Source organism: Schistocerca americana, chromosome 3, assembly GCF_021461395.2.
Source record: "Schistocerca americana isolate TAMUIC-IGC-003095 chromosome 3, iqSchAmer2.1, whole genome shotgun sequence".
Lineage (NCBI taxonomy): Eukaryota > Metazoa > Arthropoda > Insecta > Orthoptera > Acrididae > Schistocerca > Schistocerca americana.
In genome coordinates, this window is record NC_060121.1 from 471,654,705 (window position 1) to 471,670,485 (window position 15,781).

At 40.9% G+C, this 15,781-nt stretch overlaps 1 protein-coding gene across 3 annotated transcripts in view; it reads right to left on the reverse strand.

Moving 5' to 3' along the window:
* The window catches only part of LOC124605286 (mitochondrial ornithine transporter 1-like), a 94,883-nt gene that overhangs the window by 77,779 nt on the left and 1,323 nt on the right, over positions 1–15,781 (reverse strand). The window lies entirely within an intron of this gene.

The window sequence follows — 15,781 nt, forward strand, 5'->3', positions numbered from 1 at the left end:
ACATCCTTGGCTTGAAAAGCATCTAAAAGAGCCAAAAACAAAAAAATTCAACAGGTCCAGATGGAATCCCTGTTCAGTTTTCATAGAGAGTATTCTTTCCCATTGGCCCTTTACTCAGCTTGCATTTACTGCAAATCTTGTTCAGTACAAAGTTGCAAGGACTGGAAAAAGTGTAGGTAACTACCATAGGGGTAAAAGAATAAACCTACAAAAATACAGACCAGTATGCTTAACATTGCTTTGCTGCAGAACTCCTGTGCATATTCCAAGTTGGACTATTCCATATGTTTTGATTTCCAGAAAGCATTTGACACATTGTTCTCTATATCCATAAATGATCTGATGTATGAATGAAAATAATTTAACTATTCCTTTCTTCACTCCCTTTTAGTTTTCTATATCTTTCATTTTCTACTGACCTCTCTATCTTACGCTGCACCCCCCCCCCCCCCACCTCCCCCCCACCCACCCACCCCTATCATGTACAATGCACTCTTATTGACTTGTGCATGGTGTTTCGGCAATATTCCCTCTGTTGTGTATTATCCTATCTTCCACCTTTAAGCTCTCAGGTTTTCAGATCTTGTCTGGTGCAGCCCCCAAAAATCAACTTTTCCTTATCCTGTCTGGTAAGCGTCCCCTGACCTGGGGTTCTGGACGACTTTTCTGGAATCTACCCCTTTCTCTAAACCTCACAAGTGCTTTTCCTTCATCCCTCTCTCTTTCCCTTTAATCTTTCTGCCAGAAGAAGGAGCTAATGCTCTGAAAGCGTGTAAAATTTAATCTCTTTATACACTATGTGATCCAAAGTATCTGGACACCTGGGTGAAAATGACTTAAAAGTTTGTAGCACCCTCCATCGGTAATATTGGAATTAAATATGGTGTTGACCCACCCTTAGCCTTGATGACAGCTCCCACTCTCGCAGGCATACATTCAATCAGGTGCTGGAAGTTTTCTTACGGAATGGCAGCCCAATCTTCATGGAGTGCTGCACTAAGGAGAGGTATCGATGTCGGTCAGTGAGGCTCGGCATGAAGTTGGTGTTCCAAAACATTCCGAAGGTGTTCTATAGGGTTCAGGTCAGGACTCTGTGCAGGCCAGTCCATTACAGGAATGTTACTGCCATATAACCACTGTGCCACAGGCCATGCATTAGGAACAGGTGCTCAATCATGTTGAAAGATGCAATCACCATCCTCGAATTGCTCTTCAACAATGGGAAGCAAGGTGCTTAAAACATCAGTGTAGGCCTGTGACGTGATAGTGCCATGCAAAACAACAAGGGGTGCAAGCCCATTCCATGAAAAACATGACCACACCATAACACCACCGCCTCTGAATTTTACTGTTGGCACTACACGTGCTGGCAGATGATATTCACCAAGAGCATTCGCCATACCCACACCCCGTCATCAGATCGCCACACTGTGTGTCGTGATTCATCACTCCACACAACATTTTTTCACTGTTCAATCATATGATGTTTACACTCCTTACACCAAGCAAGGAGTCGTTTGGAATTTACCGGTATGATGTGTGGCTTATGAGCAGCCGCTCAACCCTGAAATCCAAGTTTTCTCACCTCCCGCCTAACTGTCATAGTACTTGCAATGGATCCTGATGCAGTTTGAAATTCCTGTGTGATGGTGTGGATGGATGACTGCCTATTACGCATTACGAACCTCTTCAACTGTCGGTGGTCTCTGTCAGTCAACAGATGAGGTCAGCCTGTTCGCTTTTGTGCTGTATGTGTCCCTTCATGTTTCCACTTCACTATCACATTGGAAACATTGGACCTAGGGATGTTTAGAAGTGTGGAAATCTTGCTTAGAGGCGTATGATGCAAGTGACACCAAATCACTTGACCATGTTCAAAGTCCGTGACTTCTGTGGAGCACCTTGAGGTACTCCTACAATTTCTTTTACACCTACTACATTTGTCCTGTTAAGTTGATCATCAAGAAACTGATGCATCCAATCACAAATCTGATCCAAAATTTGGTAAGCTTGTATTTTGTTCACTAAACTAGTCTTACTTGCTTTTCTCTTTCTGGAATAACTTATCTTGAAATCAGGCATTTTGGTGTTCATGTGATGACTGAAAGGAGAAACAATTCTGGAAGACCAAAATCAGTAGTTTGGCTTTCTCTCTGTCATCCGCCTTTTCGTGGCCATTGTGTGACTGAATCAATTTTTGGTCTGCTTACAGACTTTATGGAAGACCAAAACTTCGTAGCATTTTAGTCAGGCTTTGACCTGTCTCCATCAGCTGTTTCTGTCACTGAAGTGAAGGGACACCACCACACCATTCCGAGTAGCCACTACAGTGTGGGCACACATGTTTGGAGCTATATCAGGATGGAGTCATTACGGCCAGCAAATATTATGATACTGGAATCATCTGTGCTTGTCCCACACAGGCAGTGGACTGTCAGCTCTCACCACTCTATTCCAAGGACCACCACTTCCAAGCCCCAGAACAACCAGCAACCACATGCCAAGGACTTTTTGGACAACTTTCCCAATGGAAGCAGGTCAGTCGGCACCTCCACTACTTTTTCCTTTCAAGGGATGGCCCAAAGCAGAAGACAGCCAACAAACTGTTACTGGTATCCTACCTACACAATACAGTGGCTCCAGCACTGTGATATCACATGTCAGGCATCCTCCATCACACCAGCCAGGGTATTTTTTGCACTTTAGGTCAGTTTGAGATGGAAGACATTTAGGAGCAGGGCCAGAAATTAACATATCCACTTAACTGCTACTACATCCATCAGAGATGGAGCACCAGAGTTTGAAGCAGTCATGAAAGGCTGTCAAGTTCCCATAATACTAGATACAGAAAGCTGGTTGAAACCTGAAATTGAAAGCAGTGAGATTTTTTGGGAAAATTTAAGTGTATATCAAAAGGATAGGCAAATTGGAAATGGAGGTGGTGTATTTGTTGCAGTAGATATAAAAGTCAAATCCACAAAGATAGATATTGAACCTGCATGTGAGATTGTCTGGACAAGAATCAGTATCAGGGTTGGGCATAAAATGATAATTACAGCCTTCTATCATCCACCAGACTCATCTCCTGAGGTAACCGAAAACTTCAGAGAAAACCTCAGTTCACTTGCAAACAACAAATAGATCTGACCTCTCTGAGGATCTCCACATCTAAACCATGGCATGGTTGTTGCAACAATAATTGCCAAAGTACAAAGGACAACTAAAACAAGCAGAAAATATATACACTCCTGGAAATGGAAAAAAGAACACATTGACACCGGTGTGTCAGACCCACCATACTTGCTCCGGACACTGCGAGAGGTCTGTACAAGCAATGATCACACGCACGGCACAGCGGACACACCAGGAACCGCGGTGTTGGCCGTCGAATGGCGCTAGCTGCGCAGCATTTGTGCACCGCCGCCGTCAGTATCAGCCAGTTTGCCGTGGCATACGGAGCTCCATCGCAGTCTTTAACACTGGTAGCATGCCACGACAGCGTGGACGTGAACCGTATGTGCAGTTGACGGACTTTGAGCGAGGGCGTATAGTGGGCATGCGGGAGGCCGGGTGGACGTACCGCCGAATTGCTCAACACGTGGGGCGTGAGGTCTCCACAGTACATCGATGTTGTCGCCAGTGGTCGGCGGAAGGTGCATGTGCCCATCGACCTGGGACCGGACCGCAGCGACGCACGGATGCACGCCAAGACCGTAGGATCCTACGCAGTGCCGTAGGGGACCGCACCGCCACTTCCCAGCAAATTAGGGACACTGTTGCTCCTGGGGTATCGGCGAGGACCATTCGCAACCGTCCCCATGAAGCTGGGCTACGGTCCCGCACACCGTTAGGCCGTCTTCCGCTCACGCCCCAACATCGTGCAGCCCGCCTCCAGTGGTGTCGCTACAGGCGTGAATGGAGGGACGAATGGAGACGTGTTGTCTTCAGCGATGAGAGTCGCTTCTGCCTTGGTGCCAATGATGGTCGTATGCGTGTTTGGCGCCGTGCAGGTGAGCGCCACAATCAGGACTGCATACGACCAAGGCACACAGGGCCAACACCCGGCATCATGGTGTGGGGAGCGATCTCCTACACTGGCCGTACACCACTGGTAATCGTCGAGGGGACACTGAATAGTGCACAGTACATCCAAACCGTCATCGAACCCATCGTTCTACCATTCCTAGACCGGCAAGGGAACTTGCTGTTCCAACAGGACAATGCACGTCCGCATGTATCCCGTGCCACCCAACGTGCTCTAGAAGGTGTAAGTCAACTACCCTGGCCAGCAAGATCTCCGGATCTGTCCCCCATTGAGCATGTTTGGGACTGGATGAAGCGTCGTCTCACGCAGTCTGCACGTCCAGCACGAACGCTGGTCCAACTGAGGCGCCAGGTGGAAATGGCATGGCAAGCCGTTCCACAGGACTACATCCAGCATCTGATCGTCTCCATGGGAGAATAGCAGCCTGCATTGCTGCAAAAGGTGGATATACACTGTACTAGTGCCGACATTGTGCATGCTCTGTTGCCTGTGTCTATGTGCCTGTGGTTCTGTCAGTGTGATCATGTGATGTATCTGACCCCAGGAATGTGTCAATAAAGTTTCCCCTTCCTGGGACAATGAATTCACAGTGTTCTTATTTCAATTTCCAGGAGTGTATGATCAGTAAACTAGATAAAATATTAGTAATGTCATATCTCAATTTGGAACTTGAACCTTTCAGCACAGGTCAGGAGCATGTAGAGGAACTCTGGCTCAAGTTTAAAGAATATTTGAATAGTTGACCAAGCACTGGATAGGTACATACCCAGTAGATCATAATGGGAGGGAACCTCCATGATACATTATCACTGTACAGAAACTTTTAAAGAAACAGTGATTACTGTGTAAAAGGTATAAAACAAAGTGTAGGACTATAGATAGAGAGATGCTGAATGAAAAATAATTTGGCTGTCAAGAGAGCTACAAGTGATGCCTCCAGTGACCACTGTAGCAGAATATTGTGAAATGACATTTCACAAAATCCAATGAAATTCTGGTTGTATGTAAAGGCTGTTATTGGCAACAAAGTTAGTGTCCACTCCCTAATGAATGAGACAGGAACTGAAATTGAGTGTAGCAAAGCAATAGCTAAAATGCTTAACTCCATTTTCAAATGTTCCTTTATAAAGAAAAACTCAGAAGAATTGCCCCAATTTAATCTTCGTGCCATTGAGAAGGTGAATGAAATAAGTATTAGTGTCAGTGGTGTTGAGAAACAGCTGAAATCGTTAAAATTGAACAAAGCTCCAGACCCTGAGTGAATCCCTGTCAGATTCTGTAATGAATTTGCAGCTGAGTTAGCCCGTCTCTTCACTATAATCTATCATAAATCTCACACACAAAGAACCGTGCCCAGTTCTTGGAAAAAGGCACAGGTCACACCTGTCCACAAGAATGGTAGTAGAAGTGATCCACAAAACTACCATCCAATATCCTTGACATCAGTTTGTTGTAGAAACTTAGAACATATTCTGAGTATGCGGTATCTTGAACAGAATGACCTCCTCAATGTCAACCAGAATGGTTTTTGAAAACATCAGTCATGTGAAATCCATCTTATACTCTTCTCACATGACATACTGAAAGCTTTGGATCATGGCAACCAGGTACATGCAGTGTTTCTTGATTTCCAAGAAGTATTTGACTCGGTACCGCACCTACATGATCGTATGGAGTATCAAGTGAAATTTATGACTGGATTGAGCACTTTTTGGAAGGGAGGATGCAGCATGTTATCTTGGATGGACAGTAGTCGTCAGATGTAGAAGTAACTTCAGATGTGCCCCAGGGATGCATATTGGGACCATTTGCTGTTTGTGTTGTATATTAATGACCTTACAGACAATATTGATGGTAAAATTAAGTTTTTTGTAGCTGTTGCAGTTATCTGTAATGAAGTACTATCTGAGAGAAACTGGATAAATATTCGGTCAGATCTTGATAAGATTTCAATGTGGTGCAGAGATTGGCAACGTGTTCTAAATGTTCAGAAATGTAAATCTGTGTACTCCATAAAACTAAAAACTACGGTACGCTTTGACTATAATATCAATCGGGGACTGAAATGGAATGATCACATAGGTTCAGTCATGGGTAAAGCAGGTGGTAGACTTTGGTTTATTGGTAGAATACTGGCAAAGTGCAATAAATCTACAAAAGAATTGCTTACAAATCACTCATGCGACCCATCCTAGAATATTGCTCAAGTGTGTGGGACCCGTATAAGATAGGGCTAACAGAGGATACTGAACATATACCGAGAAGGAAAGCATGAATGGTCACAGGTTTGTTTAATCCATCAGAGAGTGTCACAGAGATACAGAAGAAACTGAAATTGCAGACTCTTGAAGACAGGCATAAACTATCCCAAGAAAGTCTATTAACAAAGTTTCAAGAACCAGCTTTAAATGATCACTCCAAGGAGATATACTACAACTCCCTACATGTCACTCACACAGGGATCGTGATCATAAGCATAGAATAATTACTGCAAGCACAGAGGCATTCAAACCATCATTCTCCCCAAGCTCCATATGTGAATGGAACAGAAAGAAACCTTAATAACTGGTATAATGGGATGTACCCTCTGCCATGCACCTCACAGTGGTTTGCAGAGTATGTGTGTAGATGTAAATACTGTGAGCCATCTGGCATAAGATCTGTGGCATGATATCACATAAGCCACTCAACTGGCCTGGTAGAAGACCAGCCACTGCCTGCTGTTAAGACACTTCAGTGTATGCCTCAGCCAGAACCTACAGTATCTTTGTGCGCCTTATATGAGAAAGCAGTGTGGTTCTTATGACTGTGCTTGGTTTGCTATTTGGATTTTGCCTGTATCTGCTGCTGTTGGCTTCTTGCCTACACATGGACTTTCCTGCTCATGTCTTGTCTGCCTTAGCCTTTCATGAACTTTGTTTCAAATTTTATGATGCTACATTTATTTTGTGTGTCTGAACCGAGTGTAAGTGGAAATACAGGTTGAGTGATATAAAAAACACTATTTGTCATCCATCAGTATGACAAGAACACAAAAATGTTTTAAAATGCCATGCTATGCTATTCATATGCTTATTGACAGCAAGGTCTGAAGATGATTTCTTATATAGTCTGAATCAACAACTGCCTCTCCCCCCCCCCCCCCCCCTCCCCCCACCTCCCCCCTCGCAAAAAAAGAAGAAGAAGAAGAAATTCTGATGGATAATAAATACTGATCAGCCTTGTGCAGCTGAATTTGAGTCATACACATCAACAACCTCATAATTTTCAAAACTGAATTTACAAACAAACTTTTGGGTAAGCATTCAATCACTGCATCTTTCCCATACATACAAACTCAGCAGCTGTTCACAGTAAAAACCAAAATATGATTTCAATATTATTTCCAAACAGTTTTACAACAATACATTAATAAAATCAGGGTTACCAAATTTCTATGAGAAGATATATCACCACTCAAGAAACTGAAGACTTACAGAACTGTCAACCAGTAACCGAGCTGTCAGACAAAGCCTCCCCTAAGGAGCCAGCTTTTTCTGAAAACTTAGCTATTGAAGTGAGTATTTTTTAGCTCTTTGTCTGAAGGCTCCAGATCACTACTAACTGTCATTTCTATGCCTCTTCTACTTCATGAGTGATGTTTTATCCTTGTACAGTTATTTCTATAACCTATTGGATTTTCCCACGATTTAAAAGGGGTGTTAGCCATTAAATAGTCATACAGTCACCCAAAATTAGTCTCTCTATTATGCCACTGAGTTTCGTGAAGATGCTGCACATAATTATGAAATTGGGTGGATCTATCTAACTCCTTTGGGAGGGTTTTTTTTATCAATGTGTTCTTCTTGCAGCATATGTAATCAACAACACAAATAAGAGTTAGTTATGAAATGATACATCTCTAACTCACATCTTTATTTTTTATCATCAATATCATTATGTTGATAAACCAAATTTTGTGACCACTACACCCCTATTGAGAACACCTGTTCACCCTCAAACTACTTCAATAGTTTACATTTCCACATCTAGACTCCAAAAATATACCTTGTGTTTCATTCTCAAATCAGGACTACTAGCAGTTTTAGCCACCTTTGCAACTGGTGTCATTACCAGTATAATACAAAATATCTGGAGACACAATGTACAAACGCAACCTTTACTCCAGTGGAGTTGACCTACGGTCCGCTTCGAATGGCCGATGCTGTTTCCTATCTGCTTTGCCCCTTTATTATAGTGTGTTTGTACATTGTGTCTCCATATATTTTGTATTATACTGGTAATGACACCAGTTGCAAAAGTGTTTCTTAATTTGCCTGTTTTATATTCAGGATATTTCATGCATTGCACGCCTGTGTCTCCCATACTAATTTATTAGTTACTGTAGTGGGGTTTTGCCATCTTATTATATTTGAATGTAAATTTTCTTGCTCTGACTTAGTAGCTAGTTCTTAGCAAAATTGTTTAATCTACTGTACCATAGGTAGGCATTTGTCCATCTGCAGTACTGTTTCTCGTCATATTTTTTTTTACAATTTCTGTTGCGCTAAGTAATTTTGAGACAGCTTGTCTCTAGCGCTTGTGCATATGCTCGTGCATGCGATTGGCTGCTGGTCAAGCCTCACCGCGGAACTGCTCGCAGTGCCTGGTTTCCCTGTTGCTTACATATGACCCTTATTCCTGGCCCAGTGTAGCTCTGTCTACGTTTTTCTTATTGTTTTTAGTATTGACAGACATAATCTTATGATTATGCATCTTTATTCTGTATTAGTTTTATTCTGTGACATGACCAACATTTGGCCCTCAAAATAATTTAAGTTTTGTAAGTATCAAGATTTCCTTATTATGAAATCATTAGATTGATGATGTATTTCAGTGTTTAATATATGTCTGTATGGGTAAATTTATAGGTTCTGAAGAAGATACCAGTACTGGCATTGAAACCTAGGTAAACTAGATTTAAAAAAATTATCTTATTGTCTTACTAACTTTGTTGCCACTAACAGCCTTTACATACGACCAGAATTTCTTTGGATTTTGTGAAATGTCATTTGACAATATTCTGCTACAGCAGTCATTGCAGGCATCATGCATAGCTCTCTTGACAGCCAAATGTATTTCATTCAGTATTTCTCTTTCTATAGCCATACGCTTTGTTTTATGCCTATTATGCAGTAATCTCTGTTTCTTTAAAAGTTTCTTTACAGTGACAGTAGACTATGGAGGTTCCCTCCCATTATGAACGTTATACTGAGTACATATCTATCCAGTGCTTGGTCAACTATTCTTTTAAACTTGAGCCAGAGTTTCTCTACATGCTCCTGACCTGTGCTGAAAGTTTCAAGTTCCTCACTGAGATATGGCATTACTGATTTTTTTTTTATTTAGTTTACTGAACATATATATCTTTCTGCTCGTTTTAGTTGTCCTTTGTAGTTTGGTAATCACTGTTGCCACAACTGCGTCATGCTCACTGATACCAGTTTTGATGTGGATAGCCTCAAGGAGATCACGTCTAGATACAATATATTTCCATCATGAGTGAGGTTCTTAACTATCTGTTCTACATAGTTTTCAGTGAAGGCATTAAGTAGAATTTTACAGGAGGTCTTATTACACCCATCAGGGTAATTTTACAATTAATTGTTGGATGATTAACGTCTCCACTGATGATTACAGTTTGATTGGGGAACTGACGTACAAGTGAACTGAGGTTTTCTCTTTAGTTTCCGGTTACATGAAGAGATAAGTCAGGTGGACAATAGAAGAATCTAATTATCATTTTATGCCCACCCCTGATACTGAGTCTTGTCCAAACAATCTCACATGCAGCTTCAGTTTCTATCTCGGTGGATTTGAGTTTTTGTCTACTGCTACAAATATACTATCTCCATTTCTCATTTGCATATCCTTTTGATATACACTTAAATATTCCCCAAAAATCTCACTGGTGTCAATTTCAGGTTTCAACCAGCTTTCTGTGTCTAGTTTTATGTGAGCTTCACTGCCTTTCATGAGCGCTTCAAACTATGGCACTTTGTTGTGAATGTTTCAACAGTTTACCATTAGGATTTTAATATTCTCACCTCTGGGAGGCATTTCTTTCAATCTTACACTGATACTTCTGCCTTCCTGCAGCTATCATCATCTGGATTGGATGGAGAGTTGCCCAATCTAAAAAAACCTTGTCACCCCACACACAGTCAGCTACTGAGTAGCAGCATCTGATGTGTAGCGCACACCTGATCTATTTTGGGGGACCCTACAGCTCTCAGCCCTATGGCGCAAGTCCAGCAAATTGCAGCCTAGCTTGTCACAGAACTTTCAAAATCTCTGGTTCAGTCCTTCCACTCAACTCAGAACCAAAGGGCCATGATCAGTTCTGGGGACAATGCTGCAAATTGTGAGCTTCATGAAACTCCACATGCAAGGTTGGTCTTCTCACTCTTCTCTGCCAGTTGCTGGAATGACCTAATAATGACTTCAGAGCCCAGACAACAGGTGTCATTTGTTCCAACATGCACCATAATCTGCAGTTGGTTGTACCCTGTTCCCTCAATGGCTGCTGGAATAGCCTCTTCAACATGTTAAATGAGGCCCCCAGGCATACACACTGAGTGCACCTGATGTCCTTTCCTGCCCCTTACTGCAATTTCCCTAAGGGATACCGTCATTTGCCATAATTTTGAACTGCTGACAATTAATAGACCCCCACCCTTTTGCATTTTCCTCCTACTGACACTGGACAAAACAGATTTCCACACAACAGGTGAAGTGAGTCCCACTGGGTCAGTCCCAGTTTCAGTGACAGACAGCACCCCGAACTTGTTGGTTAGGGGGATCGGTACAACACCCTGAGGACGCCCTCGTCCACATCCATCATGTCAGGCTGCTTATATCTACCACTGACATGTCACTCGCAGTCAAGTGGACGGGTAATGACAGATCCTGTACTTTCTGCATAGGAGACAGTATCTGCAGAAGAAGATAGTACTTGAGGTACCTGTGATACAGGTATCACAGATTCATGGCTCTTGGGAGCTCATCCAACACACTGATTCCTAGCAGCTGTCAATCATTTGACATTAGCCTACATGGAAACAACCGTGTGCTGCTTCAAACCAAGTGCTACGACAGCTGTACTGTAGCTGAAGGTAGGGGGTGTCTCAAACTTGGCAGGCCCTCAGAAAGAAAACAGAAAAAAAGGAATCACAACAAAGGGAAGTGGGATATCTCTACACAAGATAAAGACACTCTCTCAGAAAAGAAATCTGGATCACAAACCATGGTCCTGCAGACTGGGAGCTGAAGTTCCACATTCTTTCTAAAACAAATTATCTGAAAAACATACAAAAGTATCAAGGAAAAAGGATAGCTTCTTTCCTGGCAACAATGATAAAAAAATTATGAGAAACTCATGATCAAATAATGTATATGAGGAGAGATACATACTCACCAAACAGAATAAGCACTGAGCTGCAGGCAAGTAAAAGTCAGTGATAATGCCAGAATGGAACATGTTAGTGTGTATATAAAAGGTGGTTGGAACGTAGACAAGAAAGCAGGTTGTTGGTTAGCTATTAGAAGAAACACTGAGAGGAAGGTTCAGAATACAGAGTAACAGAAAGAAATAATGAAGGGAAGATATGAGGTCAGCTGGAGTAGAAAAGCAATAGGAGGGGTTCGATAGCGGAATGGAGGCAGGAAGGTGGAATGGGTTCATCAATCATCTATGGATGATATTTGAGCTTTATCTGTTTAAAGTCTGAAATGCCTGCTACGCGAAGTAGGTATTCCCTTGTTATGACAAAAAAAATTGTTTAATTGGTCTGTGGTTGTTCTTAGATGTCCACTGTACAATATAGACAACACAACCCTAGCCATGATGCAATAGACTCTCTGCCATAGAACTAACTCTGTAGTGTTGCATATAAGAGCTATGCTATAGAGCAAGAGGCAGCTAACAAGCCTCAGTGCAGAGCTTTTACAGGTATAGTTCAGTTGGCTTCCGTGGCCAGTCTACTGCCCTCACTGTATATCACATTCAAGTCTTTAAACGACAAGGTCTAGCTGATCTGTAAAGTACCTTTGTGAAAGGAGGTTCTATAAAATGTGAGATCAGTTCAATGAGCAAGCCAGTTCTTTCTGTAGAAATACATGTTGAGTGCCTTCATAGATTCTCATTTTACATCACGCAGATGGGTCAGCAATGATAACTTCTTGTCAAAGATGTGCCCCTAAGAAACTCATAGAGATTTTAAAATTTAAGAGGATACCAGTCCATGTGGCTGTCAATAACTGTATGTTTCTCAATAGTATTACAAGCTTTCTCTAGATTCACAACCATGCCAGTACCATAATGTTTCCATAGGCAAGACTCTAGTAATGCGCCTTTTAATTGGATAATACTGTCAAGGGTGAAACCAGTATTTCAGAAACTCAAACTATAAATAACTGATTAATCATTTAGTCAGTGTTGTGTGGTAGTTAATAATATGCTTAAAAGACTTTCCTATAAAGATAGTGAGTGCAACACTAGTTAGGGATAATCAGTCCTCTTCTGGTTTTAGAAGTGAATCACAGCTATTTGGTGCCATCAGTATGAATAGCAATCTTCAGCCCAGATTTTGTTTAATGGACACAAAATGATTTCTTTCACTTCCATGCTCAGTTTCTGTAGTGAGCTGGTACTATGTCTTGTCCATTCCAAAGGTTGTCCTGTGCATTGCTGATAGTGGAGACCATAGTTTCCACACAGAGCAGGGGCAGTTGTACAGCTCTGGGCTGTTATGTATAAATTACATTTTGTTTCATGCAGTCTAAGGAATACTTATCACATACCTGCACCCTATTCCATATGATCTGACATCAGACCTACTTTCATAGAAGTGTGTAGCCTCTTTCAGAGAAAATGCTTCATGGTGGCACTTTTCACAGAAAGTTCAGCTATCTTCACAGGATCTCCCCAAAACTCAATGAAATTTAATGAAAAAAAATCATAGAAATTTAGTGAAAAAACTGAAAGGATTTCAGTTACATTAAAACTAGTGTTCAGAGACTTTCTTATAAGATACGCACTACAAAGCAACACAAAAGCCAAAATGTTACATTCCATACTGAATATACCCTCCACAAATAACACCAGGGAATAATTCTAACATTCTATTGCTATAACACTATAAAGAATAATGATGTTAAGTTGAAAAACTACTGAAATCAATCAAACTGAATATGCAGATGCAGTGGATACACAGGCTGGTTCTATTTGCAGTAAAGGAATGAGTTAGCTTTAACATTATGTGCAATTTACTAAATTTGTTCTGAGCACAGAATTGTCCCCAGTGATTGAAGGAGAATAAGACAACACACATCTGTGTCAAGAGCAACAGAACTGAATCACAAATTACAACCTTCTCCCCTGCATTTAGTGACATAATAAATTTCCTTGAACAAAATAGTTTTGGGCATAGCAGCCAGTACAGATACTGAAAGTGCCTAGTAAACAGTTTTCAATATTGTACTCTTCATCAATGATATCCAAAAAGAAACAGACTCAGCATTTCTCAATTTTGAACATTTCAGATTCAGAACTCTCTCTCTCTCTCTCTCTCTCTCTCTCTCTCTCTCTGACACCTTCTCCTTCGTCTTTGTTTCTCCTTGACCTTGTAACGGCTGAGTCCTTCTCACCCTCAGATGTGAGAGATCTGCTACTCCTTTCTAACCTCCCCCAACCCAACCTCCCCAATAGTTCCAAAACTAAAGAGTAGTTTTTTCACTCTTAAATGTGGCTAATGGCAGTTTGGTGCTCAAATTATGTCTGCTATCGGTAAGTAATGACCTGCCATTTTTTTCTCTATATAACTTTACAGTTTTCTCAAGTTAATTTTCCTTTTTGATAAAATTTTATTTGGGTGTTGATGTGTTACTGAATCAAAAGCTTTTCAAAAGTCTGCAAACACTAAATCACTCTAGCTTCCTGTATACATAGCAATGAAGACGATGTATGTGAAGAGGCGAGCTGAGTTTTGCATGTTCACTGTTTTTTAGAAGCCATGCTGATGATTAATTTGTTCCATGTTTGTCATAATGTTACAGCTAAGAATATGTTCTAGTATTAAATTACATAAAGATGCAAGTGACACATGACAGTATTCTATGGATAAGTTCTACTTCCTCTTTGGTATGTGGGTATGATGTACACTCTTTTCAAGGATAATATATCTTTGCTCAAGAGATCTGCAGTGAATTATGGTTAACTGCCTCATAAATTCTGTAGAACTTGACAGGGACTTCATTAGGACTTGGGGCCTTAATTGAGGTTTAGCGATTTAACCTGCTTTTCAACAACGCTAGTATTGATTATTATGTCACTCATCATGATAGTAGTATATTATTAAAGAAGGAAACATTAATTCCTTTTCCTTTGTGAAGGAATATTTGAAGACAGAATTCTACATTCCAGCTTTCATCTTGCTATTTTTCATTCCACTTCCTAGCTTATTTACAGCTGTATGCACTCTAATTGTATGAGAAATAAAATTAGCTTGAGAATACTGTAAAATATATTTTACAACAACAGTTATTGAAGTCATCTTGCTTTGCCCTTCTGATATCTAATGTGTTTTAATTAACATTTATCTGTGCAATTATGCTCTGTTTTATAGCTGTTGTGCAGTACACACAGTTTTTACAGGAGCTTCCACAGTCTGAAAAGCACAGGGGATCTCTAATATCTTCAATTACCCTGCTAAGTACATATTTTCGTACAGTTTGGTTAACTGTTCATTTGAACATGTGGCATGGTTCCTCTAAATGTTCACTGTCTGAATCAAATGACTGTAGTTCCTGTCTAAGGAAAGACATAACTTTCTCCGTATCCACTTAACTGAATGTCTGAAGTACCCATAACTATCACTACAGCAAGCATTGTCGCTGCTTCCCCTGATGCAGCACCAGAGAGAGCCATGCCGGCAGTATCATCATCATCATCATCATCATTATATAGGGTCAGAACTCAATGTGATTGTATTAGTTGCCATTAGGTACACAAAACAATCATCTCTAGTTCGCACAGTTGGTGATTTGGACTTTAGATGTTACTTTTTTGAAGTGTTAAGGGTTGTAGCTGTGCCCTGCCTTTGACATCTCCACAGCATTACCTTTCAACGAGATAACATGAGACCACCTGTTTTCTCTACTCCCCTGACATACCTCTACACTGAGGGTGTTTGACTGTTTCCCTGCCAAACACATTCTTCTGATCTCTCAGCCACGGAAAACATTTTTAGTGGCTAATCTGGTTTCTCTTTCGGAATCATCATAAACAAATCTCAAGTGGTCAACAGGAAGTGAACAGGGGATTCACATATCACCTGCAATACTTTACAGAGATGTTCATTTACTTTCTACTGATAAGTAACATTTCAGTGGTGACATTTCCATTTCAGTTGTTCCAAAGGTTTTTTGTTTTCTAATTTATATGTAGTATGATCAAAAGGGTTGCCGACTAGCTAATGTAATGCCAGAGTGCTGTTTATATTCTGAATCTCTCTAAAATTTTAATTGAAGCTTGCCTTCTATGAAATCCACACTGAGCCTTGTATAAAAACGCAAATTATCGAAGATTTTCGTTGTTCAATTCCTCATTGTAGGGAGAACCTAGTATGTGTTATAACTATTTTACTAAGTCTTTATTCTTGGTTGAATTCCTATTAGTCTTTATGGCAGAGGTAATAC